Source organism: Entelurus aequoreus, linkage group LG11, assembly GCF_033978785.1.
Source record: "Entelurus aequoreus isolate RoL-2023_Sb linkage group LG11, RoL_Eaeq_v1.1, whole genome shotgun sequence".
NCBI classification, from domain to species: Eukaryota; Metazoa; Chordata; class Actinopteri; order Syngnathiformes; family Syngnathidae; genus Entelurus; species Entelurus aequoreus.
In genome coordinates, this window is record NC_084741.1 from 16,172,618 (window position 1) to 16,193,311 (window position 20,694).

Genomic DNA, 20,694 nt, shown 5'->3' on the forward strand with positions numbered 1-20,694 from the left:
ACTCAAGAGATCAATACAAACCTCTGAAATAAATACAGTTGTGTCTGAACTTACGAGCTCTATTTGTTCTAGGACTGAGGTCGTAAACCCTCAGTTTATTCATGCATGAAAATGGTAGTCAATCCAAATATGTGTTAAAAATACAGTTTCAATTAGTGTCATCTATTAAAACATTTAATTTTATTTTTGCCACATTATTTTACAGGACTTGTTGGTCTAGTAGTATGATTCTCACTTCGGGTGCTATATTCAATCAAATATTTCCCTCGTACACACAGTTGTCGTTACATTTGTGACTTTAGACTTGATTTTGAACATTTTCTCAGACATTACACATTTAAGGGATCCATAAAAATCTATCAAAGTAATTACAGTGGTATTACTGAACAATTTGCCACTTCAACTTGGTTCCACCAAGACTTGAACTTGGATCACTGGATTCAAAGTCCAGAGTGCTAACCATTACACCATGGAACCTGTATATACATCCAAATTATCCAGCAGTAAACATTACTTGATTGGATATAACAGATTTTGTTTGACGTTTTTTAATGAAAATGGTAATACATTAAAATGTTGGTTAAAAGTTTAACACAACATTTCAGATCGCGTCCCCTAATTTCACATTTCATGAGCTTAGTTGGGCAATGCTGATGCAGGGCTTGTTGGTCTAGTCGTATGATTCTCGCTTCGGGTGCGAGAGGTCCCGGGTTCAATTCCCGGACAAGCCCTTATGTATTTAAGTCCAATTTTTAAACATAACTTTCTTCCTCGTACACACAATGTTTTCAAACAACAACCACTCAAGGGATCAATAACAGTGTTACCTACTGTATGACCACAGTGTGTTCTAGGACTGAGCTGGTAACCCTTAGTTCATCTATGTATGAAAATGTCAGTGAATCTAAATATGTGTTAAAAGTGCAATAAGATAAGAGAAAAAACCTCACATAGCATGGCACACATAAACATGATACATGTAATCACAACAACTCGCAACAGAGGGGGGTGGGGGGGTTTGGGGCCCTGGAGGCCGGCTGCCGCTATAAAGCGCTACTCAGCCATCCACAACCCCGGAGGAATCAAGCAGTGGTGAAGGCGTTGATTGGGGGAGGGGAGGGTGCGTGCATATATGCCCAATTAACTTGGGTGAGATGTTGAAATGTTTTTGTGGACTGGGGCCAATCTCAAAGTTCGACACCAGGTGTTAATGAAAAAAAGGAAGGTCAAAAGCGTCCATCGTTGAGGAGTCCTCGGGGGAGTTCTTCAGAACAGCCTGTTCCTCAAGGCCATTCGAGGGAGTCAAATTGTAGATTAAGATGTTGTTTTCTTCGAGCAGTCAAAACAATGACCTGCCTGCTCTGTGTGCACGTGCTGGATCTCTCAAATTCAATTTAATTCTTCCTTCTCAGCAAGCTTCTCCAAGATGAGATCCATTTTGCGATTCAAATCAGAAATCGCCCCAGTCTGTGTTCCCACAGCCCGACCCAATCCTTCCATTGCGATGAACAGCCGTTGGGCTCCTTGAGTGGCTGTTATCGTCTTCCGAATTTGACGATTCAGCAGAACAATGCCCAGCCCAATCAGCAGGTGCCCCGCGATCACGGTTCCAAATAGGTAGATGTCTTCCACGTCCTCGATGGAAAGGACTGAGAGGCACATGAGTCTCCATTTATCCCAGGAATCTCTCACGTACCCCGCAGCAATGGTTCCATCAGGGCAGCCAGGCTCCCCCGAACCTCTTTTCCTCGTCAAAAAGACTTTGTCAATTGCGTCGAGAGTCCAGCTGATCATATCCATGTTTGATGTTTAGATTTGAGGACAGCTCAAAAAAAGAGGCTTCAAAAAAGTCCAGACAATACAAGGACACAAGAAAGCAAGCAGGGAAGAAGGGAGCAGAGAAAAATGGGACCGCCCACACCAAGAGGCAAGACAGAACCTTACGACCTTTTCTTTGAACTGTTTTACGATCTTTTCTTTGAACTGTTTTTGTAATCAAAGGCGATGGCTGTTTACGACCCCCGTCCCTTTAGAAACAGCTGTTGCCATGTAATCAAGGAAAGTCCAAACAAAAAGGGGAGGCGCGGAACATTGTACAAGGGTACAGGTGTACGCGTTTCCCCTCATTGAGCCAAATTGAATTCTGTCTCTGTTTAATTCCTTGCTTCTTGTCTTGTTTAATAGACGTCATCAGTGTTTGAACCTGACAATCACGATCCTAGTGTGTGTGTAAAGTGTGAAGATGTGTGTATCACAATCCTAGTGTGTGTGTAAAGTGTGAAGATGTGTGTATCACAATCCTAGTGTGCGTGTAAAGTGTGAAAATGTGTGTACCATTATCCTTGTATGTGTGCAATATGTTAAGGTGTGTGTAAAGCATTGTGTGTAATATTTTTGCTAGAGTCTATGCCTAATATTAGACAAATCTGCACAGTGGTTTTGTTTAGTGTGTAAACTTTTGTTAACTGTGTGAAAATGTATAATATAGTGTGTAAGAAATTGGAAAAAAAATTTAAACTGAGGGTTTACGACCTCAGTCCTAGAACAAATAGAGCTCGTAAGTTGAGACACAACTGTATTTATTTCAGAGATTTTCATTGATCTCCTGAGTGTGTGATGTATGGAATATTGATGTAAAAGTTTAAAATCAGAAATAAAGTCACAAATATAAAGACAAGTTGTGACTAAAAACACGACTGATGACTATATAAGGAGTAGAATTTGAAATTGGACTAAAACATTGTTCAAACTAAACACCCTAATGTTACAAGTTGGTTCCACCAAGACTTGAACTTGGATCACTGGATTCAGAGTCCAGAGTGCTAACCATTACACCATGGAACCTGTAAGTGTACATGTAAAACAATGTGATCCTACAGTACACAGTACTTGATTGGATTTGATAGATTGTCATTGATCCTTTGAGTGTAAGTTGTCAGGAAAATGGAGGGAAACGTTTAAATCAAGTCTAAAGTTAAAAAAAAAGACAAGACTTGTGACTGTGTGTACGAGGGGAAAAGTCATGACTGAAAACAAGAATTATAAACACAAGTGCTCGTCCAAGTTCAACAAATCTCATGAAATGTGAGATTTTAATAGGGGACACAATTTGAAAAATTGTGATAAACTTTTAACCAAAATTTGAATTTACTATAATTTTCATGAATAAATGAAATAAAAGTTTACAAATTCAGTATTAGAACAAAAAGAGCCCATAAGTTAAAGTACCACTGTATTTGATTTTGCAGATTTTTATTGATCTCTTGAGTGTGTGATGTCTGGAAAATTCAGGTAAAAGTAATATTTAAGTGTAAAGTCACACATATAAAGACAACTGTGTGTAAAAGGTAACAAGTACCGTGACTCATAAACATATAAGGGACACAATCTGAAAATGCACAAGAAAGTATTTCTTTACACAAATATAGATTCTTTGTATTTTTCATGCATCAATCAAATGGAGGTCATACTGAACACTAATCACTCTAATGTTACAAGAAGGTTCCACCAAGACTTGAACTTGGATCACTGGATTCAGAGTCCAGAGTGCTAACCATTACACCATGGAACCTATTAATACACTTATAAATCCACATGATCCTGCAGTACACAGTACTTGATTGGATCTAATCGATTTTCATTGAGTGTATGCCTTTAGGAAAATGGAGGGAAACATTTAAATCAAGTCTAAAGTAAAAAAAAAAGACAAGATTTGTGACTGTGTGTACGAGGGGAAAATTCATGACTGAAAACAGGAATTATAAACACAAGTGCTCGTCCAAGTTCAACAAATCTCATGAAATGTGAGATTAAAATAAGGGACACGATCTGAAATTGTGTCACACTTTTAAGCAACATTTTTTAATTAATTTAGATTAATTCATACATGAAAAAAGCAGTGAACACAAATTTGGGTTAAGAGTGCAATGTTTTAACCCAGTTTCAGATTGTGTCCCCTATTAAAATCTCACATTTTATTAGAGATTTGTTTAGCAATCCTGTTGCAGGGTTTGTTGATCTTAGACAAGTCCTTGTGTTAAAATTATAATTCCTGTTTTCAGTCATGACTTTTCCTCTCGTACACACAGTCACAAGTCTTGTCTTTTTTTTACTTTACACTTGATTTAAACGTTTCCCTCCATTTTCCTGACAACTTACACTCAAGGTGTCAATGAGAATCTGTTAAATTTCATCAATACTTTTTACTGTTTGATCACTTTCTTTTACCTGTGTATACACAGGTTCCATGGTGTAATGGTTAGCACTCTGGACTTTGAATCCAGTGATCCAAGTTCAAGTCTTGGTGGAACCAACTTGCAGTTAGCAACTTCTTTAGTAATTTGATACATTTTTATGGATCCCGTGAGTGTGTGATGTCAATAAAAAATGATTAAAATCAAGTCTAAAGTCACAAATGTAACAACAACTGTGATTGAAAATAGGACTTATAAACATGAGTGCTTGTCCGTTAATTGAATCCAGAGTCCCTCACACACAAAGTTTGAATCAAACTATTAAACCAGAAAATCCAGAATTTTTTTTTGGCAAGAATCTTAAAAAAACCCAAAACATATTAATAGGAGACACAATCTGAAAATGCACTTTTAACACATATCCGAATTTAAATTTGCTCCCGTTTTCATGCTAAACATATTTAAAGGAAGGTCATACTGAACACTAATCACTCTAATGTGACAAGAAGGTTCCACCAAGACTTGAACTTGGATCACTGGATTCAGAGTGCTAACCATTACACCATGGAACCTGTAAATGTACATGTAAAACAATGTGATCTTACAGTACACAGGGTTTGATTTGATTTGATAGATTGTCATTGATCCCTTGAGTGTGTGATGTCAGAAAAAAGGATATAAAAGTTCAAAATTAAGTTCACAGTCAAAAATCTAACCTGCGGGAGAGTCGTCAGCTTGAAGCGTCCCTCTGTCTCGGACTCTCTCGTCGTCATGTGACATGAGTGGATGTCTGTTATGATTTTGCTTACGAGTTTATCTTGCCTCTGATTAGTCCGTCTCTAATGTTTCAACCGAACCTTAGCCAATCATCATGGATTTCTCCATATGTATGGATGTTCTCAATCATCCAGGGTCATTGTATTTTCTCCGTAGGTTTTCTCTCTCATCTTCTCTCTATGTAGCTTTGATGTAAGCTACCTCGCTACATGGATGTAAAAGTAGCTCAGCTACAGGAAAAGGTACTTGTAAAAAAAATTGTTGACAATGACAAGATTTGTGGCTGTTTGTACGAGGGGAAAAGTCATGACTGAAAACAGCAACTTTAAACATGCAGAGGACACAAACTGATTTTCGACCACAAAACTGCACTTTTAACCCAATTTTGGAGTCACTGTATTTTTTCATGCTATTTTAGATCCAATGGAGGTCATACTGATCACTAACCACTCTAATGCAGGGGTCACCAACCTTTTTGAAACCAAGAGCTACTTCTTGGGTACTGATTAATGCGAAGGGCTACCAGTTTGATACACATTTAAATAAATTGCCAGAAATAGCCAATTGGCTCAATTTACCTTTAACTCTATGTTATTATTAATAATTAATCATATTTACAGTTAATTGAACGGTTTAAAAGAGGAGAAAACACGAAAAAAATGACAATTAAATTTTGAAACATAGTTTATCTTCAATTTCGACTCTTTAAAATTCAGAATTCAACCGAAAAAAAGAAGAGAAAAACTAGCTAATTCGAATCTTTTTGAAAAAATTAAAAAAAGAATTTATGGAACATCATTAGTAATTTTTCCTGATTAAGATTAATATTAGAATTTTGATGACATGTTTTAAATAGGTTAAAATCCAATCTACAAGCTATATTTCTCACAAAGACAAATCATTATTTTTTCTAGATTTTCCTGAACAAAAATTTTAAAAGAAATTCAAAAGACTTTGAAATAAGATTTAAATTTGATTCTACAGATTTTAAAAATTTGCCAGAATAATTTTTTTGAATTTTAATCATAATAAATTTAAAGAAATATTTCACAAATATTCTTCGTCGAAAAAACAGAAGCTAAAATGAAGAATTAAATTAAAATGTATTTATTATTCTTTACAATAAAAAAAATAAAAAAAATACTTGAACATTTATTTACATTGTCAGGAAAGAAGAGGAAGGAATTTAAAAGGTAAAAAGGTATATGTGTTTAAAAATCCTAAAATCATTTTTAAGGTTGTATTTTTTCTCTAAAATTGTCTTTCTGAAAGATATAAGAAGCAAAGTAAAAAAAATAATGAATTTATTTAAACAAGTGAAGACCAAGTCTTTAAAATATTTTCTTGGATTTTCAAATTCTATTTGAGTTTTGTCTCTCTTAGAATTAAAAATGTCGGGCAAAGCTAGACCAGCTTGCTAGTAAATAAATCAAATTTAAAAAATAGAGGCTGCTATATGAGCTATTTTTAGAGCAGGCCAGCAGGTTACTCATCTGGTCCTTACGGGCTACCTGGTGCCCACGGGCACCACGTTGGTGACCCCTGCTCTAATGTTACAAGACGGTTCCACCAAGACTTGAACTTGGATCACTGGATTCAGAGTCCAGAGTGCTAACCATTACACCATGGAACCTGTAAATGTACATGTAAAACAATGTGATCCTACAGTACACAGTACTTGATTTAGTTTGATAGATTTTCATTGATCCCTTGAGTGTGTGATGTCTGAAAAAATTATCAAAATGAAGTCTAAAGTCTCAAATGTAACAACAACTGTGTGTACGAGGAAAAAGCTATGATTGTAAATAAGACTTATAAACACAAGGGCTTGTCTGGAAATTGAACTACTTGTACCTGAAGCAATATCTTTAGACTAGACCAGGGGCCGGCAACCCAAAATGTTGAAAGAGCCATATGGGTGAGGGCCGACATCCGGGCAACTGAGCTACATACGGGTTCTTCGAGCCATAGCAACCAGACTGGCGTTGAAAACAAACCGTTGCCATTACTCTTTAACCTGTCGACCTACGCTGGTTAAACCCGTCATTCTGCCTCCAAAATGCCAAAAAACGGTGTTGTTTTTGGTTGTGCTAACCACAACTGGAAACAGGAAAAACAAAGGTTGTATTTTGTTCTGCCAAAGCGTGATAAAAGCCCTCAGAGACGAGACAAATGGCTCGCAGCTTTACACCGGGAAAACGAGGACGGTTCTCACTGGAGTCCCCCAAAGTCCCGGGTCGTGTGTTCGGATCACTTCGTTTCTGGTAAATATAAGGAACAAAAATCCACCTTCTCAACCACAACTTGGCTATACCGTCCGTGCTAATGTTGTACTTGTTGAATTTGTACCTTATAACGTTCGACAGCTGAAGTTGTTGTTGTACAAAAATAACATGCGGTATATACTATATAGTCTATAGCCTGTATAGGCTATTTTCGAAAACCGGTTTCGTTTAAATTTGAATTGGCTTTCTATAGATATGAAATAATATACCTGGTGCGCTTGTGAGGTAGACATATAGATTTCCAAATTCCATGTCCGGCCATTGTTTAGGATTATCAGTCCACGCATCTGATGGAAGGCGGTAAGGGCAGTCGTTTAGTCCAACTACAGAACATTTTAACGTGTATCTTAACCTAGCCTCACTGGAAAGACTATTTACATAATCATACGCAATTTAGAACAGTTTAAAATGCCGTGAAACCTCGTTAAATGCTTTTTCTGTCAATGCTGTGTTCGCTGTGAGCTGGTTTGTTTTCAACGAATTCAATATGGCGACCGGTTGCTAGGGGATTGGTAGGCGGAAGTGACGTAGGTCCGCCCTCGCCTATTGGACCAAAAATACAAAAACAAATCTGTCTGGAGCCGCAACAAATTAGAAGCCATATTACATACAGATAGTGTGTCTTGAGATATACAGGCATGTGATTTTTCCGTCTAAAGTCGGAATTCCGTCTTTTTTAATCTCGGGAAAAAAAAAATAATTATCTCCCGTTTTTCTGTTTTTTTTACCGACCCTAAATCAAGATTCGAGACGTAGTTTATATTACGCCGTAGTTGATTGGTCGATATGTTCCTTGTGACCAATCAGGACATCTGTTATTAACGTCATCATTCATAATGGTTATTACGGCCATTTTCCATATGTAAACGATGTCGGTTCTCGAGAGAAAGGACGCTTTACGAGTAAAAGAAATTGATAAACATGTCAAAAATAAGTTTCGATGGGACTGGGTGGAAAGTGAAATCACTGATACTGTTGGGAAGAAGAAAGTTACGACTTTGTTCGGTGATTTTATTCGGAAAATCGATCGTCCCGGAAAGGTTTTGTGCACGTGGTGTCATGATAATATTGACTATGGATCACGAGGTTTCAAGGCTTTGGAAGTACATGCGAAACGCCAAAAACATATGAAACAACTTGAAGCAAGGAAAACGAACTTTTCACTAGCTGGTACTTTTGGATGTCAACCGAAAGTGAGCAAACCTTACGGACTTCATCCTTTGTTTACATCGACAACTGCCGTAGACATCGAGAGGAAAGATCCACCCACTTCAGTTGCAGACAGGGTTGTTAATAATGAGGTAAGCTAAAAAATATTTGCTTGCGAAATACGCACGTTTGTTTTAAATATTAACCAATTATTGTTTTGCGAAATATAAATGGGTTTTTCTAAAAATAAAAAGCCACGTGAAAATATATTATGAAATTACAGAAATTCAAAGAGTCGCATTATTGATTCCAGTTAACAATTTATTTGAAATAAATTTGCATATAATACTATTTTGTAATATTAAGTTCTTATGTAGTCTGTTGAAACTATTGTCAGTGGTGTAACAATCTTGAAGGTAAATATTGTCACACTTGTTTCATGCAATATGTCAGTGTCCTCACATTATTATTATTTCCTATTTTAAAATATGAGTAAACAATACTAAACATGTTTAATTATTTTCATAAATGTATATCCTATTTTGGCGAAAAAAATGAAATGTTACATTACATGAACTGAAGTAATGTGGTAATACTGTAAATAAACGGTAAATAATAACACTGATCAATGTGACACCTGTGGATGTGAAATGAACACAAGATGTAAATATTAGTGACTAAATACTGTTGGGACTGAACCATATACATATTCATTAGGATAATTGGGTTATGTATGTTCTATTAATGATGTTTTCATGTCTTTAAACACTAAAATATTTTCTTGAAATGGTGCTGTCTTTGTTAATTTTAGCATGTTAAATTGGTGAAAAGCCAGGAGCTTCGGGGGGCCTTCGTCCCCCAGACCCCCGGAAGTTTTTTCAGTCTTTTTCATTGTGGTCAAATCACATGCCTGGATATACATTGAATTGAGAGGACTTAAAGGAAACTAAATGAGCTCAAATATAGCTACAAATGAGGCATAATGATGCAATATGTACATATAGCTAGCCAAAATAGCATGTTAGCATCGATTAGCTTGCAGTCATGCAGTGACCAAATATGTCTGTTTAGCACTCCACACAAGTCAATAACATCAAAAAAACTCACCTTTGTGCATCCATGCACAACGTTAAAAGTGTGGTGGACAAAATGAGACAGAAAAAGAAGTGGCATAAAACATGTCCTAGAAAGTCGGAGAAAGTTATGGGTGAGGGCCGACATCCGGGCAACTGAGCTACATACGGGTTCTTCGAGCCATAGCAACCAGACTGGCGTTGAAAACAAACCGTTGCCATTACTCTTTAACCTGTCGACCTACGCTGGTTAAACCCGTCATTCTGCCTCCAAAATGCCGAAAAACTGTGTTGTTTTTGGTTGTGCTAACCACAACTGGAAACAGGGAAAACAAAGGTTGTATTTTGTTCTGCCAAAGCGTGATAAAAGCCCACAGAGAACGAGACAAATGGCTCGCAGCCGAAGTCGGGGCCGGTGGCAACAAGAGCCGCCTCACGCTGTCTATGTCGGTGGCGGTCGAGTTCCGCGACTACTTGGGGGACTTCATCGAACACTACGCCCGGTTGGGTCCCAGCAACCCGGGCATGGTGCTGGATGAGCCGCGGCGGGCCCTGAAAAGCGAGTTCCGGAAGTACTACATGGACCAGAAAGAGAACCACCGGGGACGGGTCTTGAGGATCCGGCAGACCGTGAACAGGGGGCCCGGCTTGGGGTCAGACCATCGCGCTCCCGGCGCAGGGACTTATCGAGTTCCGCGACGCTTTGGCTAAACTTATTGACGATTACGACGTGGACGAGGAGCCCGCGGAGCTGCCGGAGGGCTCGTCGGTGACTGTGGACAACAAGGTGGGCTCCAACAAGTACGGCGTGTTCACACAAAGTTGTTGATAACTTCCGCGTCTCTTTCTTAGTAGCGCGCAGGCTAAGCTAACTAGCAAGCTAAGCTAAGCCCGAGAAGCTTTAAAGTTCACACAAAGTTGTTGATAACTTCCGCGTCTCTTTCTTAGTAGCGCGCAGGCTAAGCTAACTAGCAAGCTAAGCTAAGCCCGAGAAGCTTTAAAGCTCACTGAGACGAGTCTGACGCAAACAATACATTTTCGTTTTTTCACACGATATGCGAATAAGTAAAAATGCGTAAATGAAGGATTTAACGCCGACTTCCAAGCCACAACGCTCGTTAAATGCTTTTTTCTGTCAATGCTGTGTTCGCTGTGAGCTGGTTTGTTCTCAACGAATTCCCGGTTGCTAGGGGATTGGTAGGCGGAAGTGACGTAGGTCCGCCCTCACCCATACTTGTAAACCGGGGGTCGGCAACCCGCGGCTCTATCTTTAGCGCCGCCCTAGTGGCTCTCTGGAGATTTTTCAAAAATGTATGAAGAATGGAAAAAGATGAGGGGAAAAAAATCTATTTTTTTTTGTTTTAGAATGTTTTCTGCAGGAGGACAAACATGACACAAACCTCGCTAATTGTTATAAATCACACTGTTTATATTAAACATTCAAGTATTTGGCGAGCGCCGTTTTGTCCTACTTATTTTGGCGGTCCTTGAACTCACCGTATAGTTTGTTGACATGCATAACTTTCTCCGACTTTCTAGGACGTGTTTTATGCCACTTCTTTTTCTGTCTCATTTTGTCCACCACACTTTTAACCTTGTACATGAGTGCACAAAGGTGAGTTTTGTTGATGTTATTGACTTGTGTGGAGTGCTAATCAGACATATTTGGTCACTGCTTGACTGCAAGCTAATCGATGCTAACATGCTATTTAGGCTAGCGATGTGTACATTTATGCCTCATTTGTAGCTATATTTGAGGTCATTTAGTTTCCTTTAAGTCCTCTTAATTACATTTATATCTCATGACACATGTAATATGGCTTTTAATTTTTTGCGGCTCCAGACAGATTTGTTTTTGTATTTTTGGTCCAATATGGCTCCTTCAACATTTTGGGTTGCCGACCCCTGTTGTAAACAAACTACGGTGAGTTCAATGACCGCCAAAATTAGTAGGACAAAACGGTGCTCGCCAAATAATCGAATCAGTGAAGCATGTTTACAGTTTTTTTTCAGTCGCTAACAAGCGTTTTTCTAAACCGTAGTCACATTTTCAAAACTCTAAACACGATTAGCACAACATCGGTCCTTTGTGGCCATACCATTCACACAAAAAAGATCAGTTAGAATAATACATAATGTTGGATATAGAGAACATACAAACCCTTTATTTATTGAATCAAAAATACTGAAATTCCACGACATAGTGAATTTGCAAACAGCTAAAATTATGCACAAAGCAAACTATAACCTGCTACCCAAGAATATACAACAATTCTTCTCAACAAAAGAGGAGAAATATAATCTTAGAGAAAAACGTAATTTAAAACATTTGTATGCACGTACAACACTTAAGACCTTCAGTATATCAGTATGTGGAATTAAATTATGGAATGGATTAAGCAAAGCAATCAAACAATGTACTAATATGATACACTTCAAGAAACTCTTCAAACTTAAAGTGTTTACAAAGTACAATGAAGAAGAACCATGACAAACATTCTCAATTTATTTCATCCATCCATTCATTCATTCTTAAAGTAATCTTACTTATCTCATCATATGAAATATGACTTACTTCACCAATTATTATTATTAAATTCTTACTATTATTTATTTATTTATTTTTATTGTAATTACTTATGGAGTTTATTGTGAAAAAATTGTGAACAGGAAGTGAACAAAAAGTTTTGCAACTGTTATGTAAAGAAAAGGGGTAGGATTAAATAAGCTCTGCTTTTTCCTACTCCTTTTCGAACATGTTGAAAAGAAACTGGAAATTGTGATGTATCATGTTGTATGCTTGCATGTTCGAAATAAACTCAAACTCAAACTCAAACTCAAACTCAAACATTTCATGTTGTTTTCACACAATATGCAGTCAGTGAACACATTTATATAATGCTTACATTTTCTTAACAGACAAGCTATACCTCCAAACAAAATTATGGATTGTTTTTGTATTATTTACAAATGTTAACACACAACATCCCACAATTGCAAACACAATATTCCAAACCTTGGATACAGTATAAAAACCTATGCTTCTGTAATACAGTAATATCAGTTCTAAAACAATATATCCCAACTGATACTGTAGATACTGTAAAGGAATTCTGTGCTTTTTTTTAGTTCTCCCTTTTTACTGGGCTTTTTGCTGTTGCTTTTTTGTTCATGAATATTTTGTTAACTTTACTGTAAACAATACTGTAAAACGTTTTCTGTTGTATCATACTGTGAACAGTATTTCTACTATACCTCCTGTAGTAAACAGTAAAGAAAAAAAAACTGATTCGCTTTTTACTGGAATGCTTTTGAATGTGAACATTACATGTGGATATACAGTTCCCAACCAAAAAATTAGGCGTAAAAAACTGTGGATTGCATGTTTTGCACGCAAATACCTGTAAAACTGAAACATAAAAGTCTATGCAGTTTTTTGTAATGTCCACAATAGCCAGTATTTTGAAAGCTGGTGTACTTTGATTGGCTGCATGTTCCTTGTGAAGTGAAAACAAGAGTTATTCTTTGAAAGAATAATTTCATTTTGAGTCAGATGTCCAGTGTTTTGGTAAAGTTAATGTGTGCAGAGAAAGATGTCTTCTATTTTGAAATGAAGAGTTAGTATATAGTTAACAAAATGTGCTTTTGAGAAGAAAATGATCTATTTGGCCAATTGTGTTTTGTAGGTGTAAGTCTGTGTTAAGAGTTTAGTAAAAGTATTTTAAGTATAGGTAAGCGCTTGTTAGCGATGGAAAAAAAACTGTAATACAAACAGTGTGCTTTATAACAATTAGGGAGGTTTGTGTCATGTTTGTCCTCCTACAGAAACCATATTAAAACAAAAAATATATTTTTTTCCCCCTCATCTTTTTCCATTTTTCATACATTTTTGAAAAAGCTTCCGAGAGCCACACTTTGAACACATATCTGAATTTAGTACACAGGGTTTGATTTGATTTGATAGATTTTCATTGATCCCTTGAGTGTGTGCTGTCTGAAAAAAAGGAGATGCAAGTTCAAAATTAAGTTCTCAGTCAATAATGGAAATAAATAAGAATTGTTTTTTTTACTTTAGACTTGATTTAAACGTTTCCCTCCATTTTCCTGACAACTTACACTCAATGTGTCAATGATATTTCATCACGTTTCATCAATACTGTTTACTGTAGGATCAATTTCTTTGACTTGTGTATATGCAGGTTCCATGGTGTAATGGTTAGCACTCTGAATCCAGTGATCCAAGTTCAAGTCTTGGTGGAACCAACTGGTAGTATTGAGGTGGCAACTTACTCAGTAATACCATTTAATTTGATAGATTTTCATTGATCCCTTGAGTGTGTGATGTCTAAAGAAATGGTCAAAAAGTAAGAGGGAAAAAGTTGTGAATAAAAACTTAAACGTATAAGGAGCACAATTTGGAACTGGACTACAACACTGTACTTTCAAGTCAAAATTAGAGTCACTCTTAATGCCCAAAATATTCAATGGCTCTTTCTCGGCGCCCTGAAGCTTTTTCAAAAACGTATGAAAATGGATAAAGATGAGCGAAAAATTTTATTTTTTCGTTTTACTATGGTTTCTGTAGGAGGACAAACATGACACAAACCTGCCTAATTGTTAAAAATCCCACTCTTTATACTAAACATGCTTCACTGATGAGAGTATTTTGGCGAGCGTCGTTTTGTCCAACTAATTCCTGCAATCCCTGAACTCACCGCAGTTTGTTTACATGTACAACTTTCTCTGACTCTGCCAAAGAAAGACGTGTTTTGTCCACCAAACGTTTTATGCTGCACATGAGGTGAGCTTTGTTGATGTTATTGACTTTTTGGAGTGCTAATCAGACATATTTGTTCAGTGTGTGACTGCAAGCTAATCGATGCTAGCATGCAATTTAGGCTAGCTGTATGTACATATTGCATCATCATGCCTCGTTTGTAGCTATATTTGAACTCATTTCATTTCCTTTACTTATGTCCTCTGTGTATTTACGTTATACTTGCATGTGTCATGACACATTATCTGTATGTAATTATGTTGTTTGTGTGCCATGTTGTTCCAGACCACAGCAAACGTTACCCAGCTTGCAAAGATTATAATAAATCCATTAGAAGAAGACAAACTGACATTTCCTTTAACTTGGACACACACACCTATAACTTTGGCCATTCTAAGACAGTCATTTCCAGGAGTTATCTCACCCTCTGAGAAGTTTTACTAATGTTTTCCAATGTTGTAAAAATGTGTAGAATAAATATTGCATTTTAACAATTCTATCAACGAAGATTTGTGTCAGCCTGCGACACATGGTCATTGTGATAGTAGGCTAATACAGCTAATATAGACGCTTACATTATGTGTTGCCAACATTATAACACTTATATAAGATTTTTTATTTTTTGCCGCTTTTTTTTTTTTTTTTGTATTTTCGGTTCAATTTGGCTCTTTCAACGTTTTGGGTTGCCGACCCCTGGACTAAACCAATAAGCCCTGAATAACTATTTCCCAACAAATTTCATGAAATGTGACATTTTAATAGGGGACACAATCTGGAACTTAGTTACCTTATTGCACTTTTAAACATATTTAGATTCACTGACATTTTCATACATAGATGAACTAAGGGTTACCAGCTCAGTCGTAGAACAAACTGTGGTCATACATTTAGGTAACACTGTTATTGATCCCTTGAGTGTGTGATGTTTGAAAAAATTGTTAAAATCAGGTCTAAAGTCACGAATGTACGACAACTGTGTGTACGAGGAATATAGTTATGATTAAAATAAGACTTATAAAGATGAGGGCTTGTCAGGGAATTGAACCCGGGACCTCTCGCACCCGAAGCGAGAATCATACGACTAGACCAACAAGCCCTGCATACATGTGTGCCCAACTAATCTCATGAAATGTGAAATAAGGGGACATGCTCTGAAATAATGTGGTAAACTTTTAGGCAACATTTTAATTTACTACCATTTTTATGGAAAAATGTCAAACAAAATCTGTTATATCCAATCAAGTACTCTTTACTGCAGGATCATTTGGGATATTATACAGGTTCCATGGTGTAATGGTTAGCACTCTGGACTTTGAATCCAATGATCCAAGTTCAAGTCTTGGTGGAACCAACTTCCAGTACTTAAGTGGCAACTTAGGAGTTGATAAACTTTTATGGAACAAAACTTTTGATAGATTGTCATTGATCCCTTGAGTGTGTGATGTCTGAAAAAAAGGATTAAAAGTTCAAAATAAAGTTCACAGTCAAAAATCTAACCTGCGGGAGAGTCGTCAGCTTGAAGCGTCCCTCTGTCTCGGACTCTCTCGTTGTCATGTGACATGAGTGCATGTCTGTTATGATTTTGCTTACGAGTTTATCTTGCCTCTGATTGGCCCGTCTGTAATGTTTCAACCTAACCTTAGCCAATCATCATGGATTTTCTCCATATGTATGGATGTTCTCAATCATCCAGGTTATTGTATTTTCTCCGTACGTTCTCTCTCTCATCTTCTCTTTATGTAGCTTTGATGTAAGCTACCTCGCTACATCAGTCTAAAAATAGCTAAGCTACAGGAAAAGCTACTTGTAAAAAAAAATTGCTAAGTAACCGCCAAGCTACTTGAAAATATAATTGAGCTACATAGCTTAGCTACATGTAGCTTGTTGCTGCCCATCACTGCATATATATATATATATATATATATATATATATATATATATATATATATATATATATATATATATATATATATATATATATATATATATATATATACATATATATATATATATATATATATATATATATATATATATATATATATATATATATATATATATATATATATATATATATATATATATATGTATATATATATGTATATATATGTATATATATATATATATATATATATATATGTATATATATATATATATATATATATATGTATATATATATGTATATATATATATATGTATATATATATATATATATATATATATATATATATATATATATATATATATATATATATATATATATATATATATATATATATATATATATATATATATATATATATATATATATATATATATGAAACACGATTTTTCAAAAAATTTCATGAAATGTGAAATTTTAATAGGGGACACAATCTTAAACTCGGTTACCTTATTTAAAATTTAACACATATTTAGATTCACTGACATTTTCATACATAGATGAACTAAGGGTTTCCAGCTCAGTCCTAGAACAAACTGTGGTCATAAATGTAGGTACCACTGTTATTGATCCCTTGAGTGTGTGATGTTTGAAAAAATTGTTAAAATCAAGTCTAAAGTCACGAATGTACGACGACTGTGTGTATGAAGAAGAAAGTTATGATTGAAAATAGGACTTATAAACATGAGGGCTTGTCCGGGAATTGAACCCGGGACCTCTCGCACCCGAAGCGAGAATCATACGACTAGTCCCTGTTTTCTACATCAACTAGGCAGCCACTTGTTAAGTGAGAGTAATCTGCTTTATCTCTCATCATTGCCTCTCGCAGGCAGGGGGCCAGAGACAAGTTATCGATCGTATCAAGGTGTCAATGAGAATCTATTAAATGTCATCAATACTGTTTAATGTTGGATCACTTTCTTTTAGCTGAGTATATACAGGTTCCATGGTGTAATGGTTAGCACTCTGGACTTTGAATCCAGTGATCCAAGTTCAAGTCTTGGTGGAACCAACTTGCAGTACTTAAGTGGCAATGTAGGAGTTGATAGATTCTTATTGATCCCTCAAGTGTGTGATGTTTAAAAAAATGGTCACAATCAAATCTGAAGTCACAAATTCAATGACAATTGTGTACGAGGGAAAAGTAATGACTGAAATCAGGACTCAAACACAAAAGAGCTTGTCCAAGATTTGAACCCAGGCCATTTCTCACACCCTGACCAAGAAGTCCTGGAACAAGACTTATTAACAAAACTCATGACATGTGAGGTTTCAATGGAAGACATAATCTGAAACTTGGTTACCTTATTGCACTTTTAACACATATTTAGATTCACTGCCATTTTCATACATAGATGAACTAAGGGTTACCAGCTCAGTCCTAGAACAAACTGTGGTCATACATCTAGGTACCACTGTTATTGATCCCTTGAGTGTGTGATGTTTGAAAAAATTGTTAAAATCAAGTCTAAAGTCACAAATGTACGACAACTGTGTGTATGAGGAAGAAAGTTATGATTGAAAATAGGACTTATAAACATGAGGGCTTGTCCGGGAATTGAACCCGGGACCTCTCGCACCCGAAGCGAGAATCATACGACTAGACCAACAAGCCCTACATACACTTTTGACTAAATAATCTCATGAAATGTGAAATTAGAGGACCCGATCTAAAATTTTGTGGTAAACTTTTAAGCAACATTTTAATTTAATACCATTTTCATGAAAAAATGTCAAACAAAATCTGTTATATCCAATCAAGTAATGTTTGCTGAAGGATCATTTGGATTTTTATACAGGTTCCATGGTGTAATGGTTAGCACTCTGGACTTTGAATCCAGTGATCCAAGTTCAAGTCTTGGTGGAACCAACTTGCAGTAAATGAGGTAATAAGGTACTCAGTAATAATACTGTAATTTAATAGATAGTTTTTTTTATTAATCCCTTGAGTGTGTGATGTCTGAAAAAATGGTCAAAATCAATTCTAAAGTCAAAAATGTAACGAAAATTTTGTCTAAGAAGGAACAATTTGTGACTAAAAATAGGACTTGAGTGTGTGATATCAGAAAAAAAGGATATAAAAGTTCAAAATGAAGTTCACAGTCAAAAATCTAACCTGCGGGAGAGTCGTCAGCTTGAAGCATCCCTCTGTCTCGGACTCTCTCGTCATCATGTGACATGAGTGCATGTCACATGATTTTGCTTACGAGTTTATCTTGCCTCTGATTGGCCCGTCTCTAATGTTTCAACCTAACCTTAGCCAATCATCATGGATTTTCTCCATATGTATGGATGTTCTCAATAATCCAGGTTATTGTATTTTCTCCGTACGTTCTCTCTCTCATCTTCTTTCTATGTAGCTTTGATGTAAGCTACCTCGCTACATGGGTCTAAAAGTAGCTAAGCTACAAGAAAAGCTACTTGCAAAAATAATTTGCTAAGTAACCGCCAAGCTACTGGAAAATGTAGTAGGCTACGTAGCTTAACTACATGTAGCTTGTTACTGCCCATCACTGCATGAATATATATATATATATATATATATATATATATATATATATATATATATATATATATATATATATATATATATATATATATATATATATATATATATATATATATATATATATATATATATATATATATATATATATATATATATATATATATATATATATATATATATATATATATATATATATATATATATATATATGTGTATAAATATACCAACCCCTGAAACATGATTTCCCAACAAATTTCATGAAATGTGAGATTTTAATAGGGGACACAATCTGAAACTGGGTTACCTTATTGCACTTTTAACACATATTTAGATTCAATGACATGTTCATACATGGATAAACTAAGGGTTACCAGCTCAGTCCTAGAACAAACTGTGGTCATAAATTTAGGTACCACTGTTATTGATCCCTTGAGTGTGTGATGTTTGAAAAAATTGTTAAAATCGAATGTGCGACAACTGTGTGTACGAGGAATATAGTTATGATTAAAATAAGACTTATAAACATGAGGGCTTGTCCGGGAATTGAACCCAGGACCTCTCGCACCCAAAGCGAGAATCATACGACTAGACCAACAAGCCCTGCATACATGCTTGCCGAAATAATCCCATGAAATGTGAAATTAGGGGACACAATCTGAAATTTTGTGGTAAACTTTTAACCAACATTTTAATTTACTACCATTTTCATGAAAAATTGTCAAACAAAATCTGTTATATCCAATCAAGTACTCTTTACTGCAGGATACTTTGGATTTTTATACAGGTTCCATGGTGTAATGGTTAGCACTCTGGACTTTGAATCCAGTACAGTAATACAGTACTCAGTAATAATACTGTACTTCATCAGATTTTTTTAATAAATCCCTTGAGTGTGTGATGTCTGAAAAAATGGACAAAATCAATTCTAAAGTTACAAGGAACAATTTGTGACTAAAAACAGGACTTATAAACATAAAAGGAAACTGCACTACAACATTGTACTTTTAGGCCAAATTAAGATGCACTGTTTTTTTTTTCATGCAAACAACTTTCAAATGGAGGTCTTAGTGAACCACTAAACTCTCTAATGTTACAAGAAGGTTCGACCAAGACTTGAACTTGGATCACTGGTTTCAGAGTCCAGAGTGCTAACCATTACACCATGGAACCTGCTTAGCCAACTTAAAACAAAGTTATCCTGCAGTACACAGTACTTGATCGGATTTAATGGATGTTCATTTTAACAATTCGTGGAACAAGACTTTCCAACAAAACTCATGAATTCTGAGATTTTAATAGGGGACACGATCTGAAACTCAGTTACATTATTGCAATTTTAAAGGCCTACTGAAATGAATTTTTTTTATTTAAACGGGGATAGCAGATCGATTCTATGTGTCATACTTGATCATTTCGCGATATTGCCATATTTTTGCTGAAAGGATTTAGTATAGAACAACGACGATAAAGTTCGCAACTTTTGGTCGCTGATAAAAAAAAAAGCCTTGCCTGTACCGGAAGTAGCGTGACGACACCGGTTGAAGGGCTGCTCACATTTTCCTATTGTTTACACCAGCAGCGAGAGAGATTCGGACCGAGAAAGCGACGATTACCCCATTAATTTGAGCGAGGATGAAAGATTTGTGGATGAGGAACGTGAAAGTGAAGGACTAGCGTGCAGTGCAGAACGTATCTTTTTTCGCTCTGACCGTAACTTAGGTTCAAGCTGGCTCATTGGATTCCACACTCTCTCCTTTTTCTATTGTGGATCACGGATTTGTAATTTAAACCACCTCGGATACTATATCCTCTTGAAAATGAAAGTTGAGAACACGAAATGGACATTCACAGTGACTTTTATCTCCACGACAATACATCGACGAAGCTCTTTAGCTACGGAGCTAACGTGATAGCATCCGGCTTAACTGCATATAGAAACAAAACAAATAAGTCCCTGACTGGAAGGATAGACAGAAGATCAACAATACT

General features: G+C 36.0%; 12 non-coding genes across 12 annotated transcripts; 5 read left to right on the forward strand and 7 right to left on the reverse strand.

The window, feature by feature from the left end:
• Window positions 1-405: 405 nt before the first annotated feature.
• Window positions 406-477, reverse strand: trnaq-uug (transfer RNA glutamine (anticodon UUG)). The gene has a single exon. It is a non-coding gene; the product is annotated as a tRNA-Gln (tRNA).
• A 182-nt stretch (window positions 478-659) lies between these two features.
• Window positions 660-731, forward strand: trnap-cgg (transfer RNA proline (anticodon CGG)). Its single transcript has one exon. It is a non-coding gene; the product is annotated as a tRNA-Pro (tRNA).
• Window positions 732-2,772: 2,041 nt separating this feature from the next.
• On the reverse strand, window positions 2,773-2,844 carry trnaq-cug (transfer RNA glutamine (anticodon CUG)). The gene has a single exon. It is a non-coding gene; the product is annotated as a tRNA-Gln (tRNA).
• Window positions 2,845-3,499: 655 nt separating this feature from the next.
• On the reverse strand, window positions 3,500-3,571 carry trnaq-cug (transfer RNA glutamine (anticodon CUG)). The gene has a single exon. It is a non-coding gene; the product is annotated as a tRNA-Gln (tRNA).
• Window positions 3,572-4,240: 669 nt separating this feature from the next.
• trnaq-uug (transfer RNA glutamine (anticodon UUG)) lies at window positions 4,241-4,312 on the forward strand. Its single transcript has one exon. It is a non-coding gene; the product is annotated as a tRNA-Gln (tRNA).
• Window positions 4,313-6,531: 2,219 nt separating this feature from the next.
• Window positions 6,532-6,603, reverse strand: trnaq-cug (transfer RNA glutamine (anticodon CUG)). The gene has a single exon. It is a non-coding gene; the product is annotated as a tRNA-Gln (tRNA).
• An 8,675-nt stretch (window positions 6,604-15,278) lies between these two features.
• Window positions 15,279-15,350, reverse strand: trnap-cgg (transfer RNA proline (anticodon CGG)). Its single transcript has one exon. It is a non-coding gene; the product is annotated as a tRNA-Pro (tRNA).
• Window positions 15,351-15,533: 183 nt separating this feature from the next.
• Window positions 15,534-15,605, forward strand: trnaq-uug (transfer RNA glutamine (anticodon UUG)). The gene has a single exon. It is a non-coding gene; the product is annotated as a tRNA-Gln (tRNA).
• A 1,531-nt stretch (window positions 15,606-17,136) lies between these two features.
• On the forward strand, window positions 17,137-17,208 carry trnaq-uug (transfer RNA glutamine (anticodon UUG)). The gene has a single exon. It is a non-coding gene; the product is annotated as a tRNA-Gln (tRNA).
• Window positions 17,209-17,739: 531 nt separating this feature from the next.
• Window positions 17,740-17,811, reverse strand: trnap-cgg (transfer RNA proline (anticodon CGG)). The gene has a single exon. It is a non-coding gene; the product is annotated as a tRNA-Pro (tRNA).
• A 183-nt stretch (window positions 17,812-17,994) lies between these two features.
• Window positions 17,995-18,066, forward strand: trnaq-uug (transfer RNA glutamine (anticodon UUG)). The gene has a single exon. It is a non-coding gene; the product is annotated as a tRNA-Gln (tRNA).
• Window positions 18,067-19,233: 1,167 nt separating this feature from the next.
• Window positions 19,234-19,305, reverse strand: trnap-ugg (transfer RNA proline (anticodon UGG)). The gene has a single exon. It is a non-coding gene; the product is annotated as a tRNA-Pro (tRNA).
• Window positions 19,306-20,694: the final 1,389 nt, after the last annotated feature.